General features: G+C 15.6%; 1 protein-coding gene across 1 annotated transcript in view; it reads right to left on the reverse strand.

Moving 5' to 3' along the window:
* The window catches only part of LOC107628479 (putative Myb family transcription factor At1g14600), a 3,634-nt gene that overhangs the window by 1,106 nt on the left and 2,259 nt on the right, over positions 1-269 (reverse strand). The window lies entirely within an intron of this gene.

Raw genomic sequence — 269 nt, forward strand, 5'->3', positions numbered from 1 at the left:
GAATTAAAAATAAAAAATACTAAAAATAAAAACAAAAAATAAAAATACAAACCAAATGTACTTATAATATTTTGATTTCTATCAAAACAGAATATACTAAAAATAAAAAATAAAAACACAAAACAAACCTACCTTAATTTTTCTATCAATGTATTTATATTTTTACTTCAAATACTTACTAATAAATACAGCTTTAACATGTACTTAACATAAGTAAAAAAGATAAGGAACTAATCATATATATATATATAAGATTTAATTATTTTATT

This window comes from Arachis ipaensis, chromosome B02 (genome assembly GCF_000816755.2).
Source record: "Arachis ipaensis cultivar K30076 chromosome B02, Araip1.1, whole genome shotgun sequence".
NCBI lineage: Eukaryota > Viridiplantae > Streptophyta > Magnoliopsida > Fabales > Fabaceae > Arachis > Arachis ipaensis.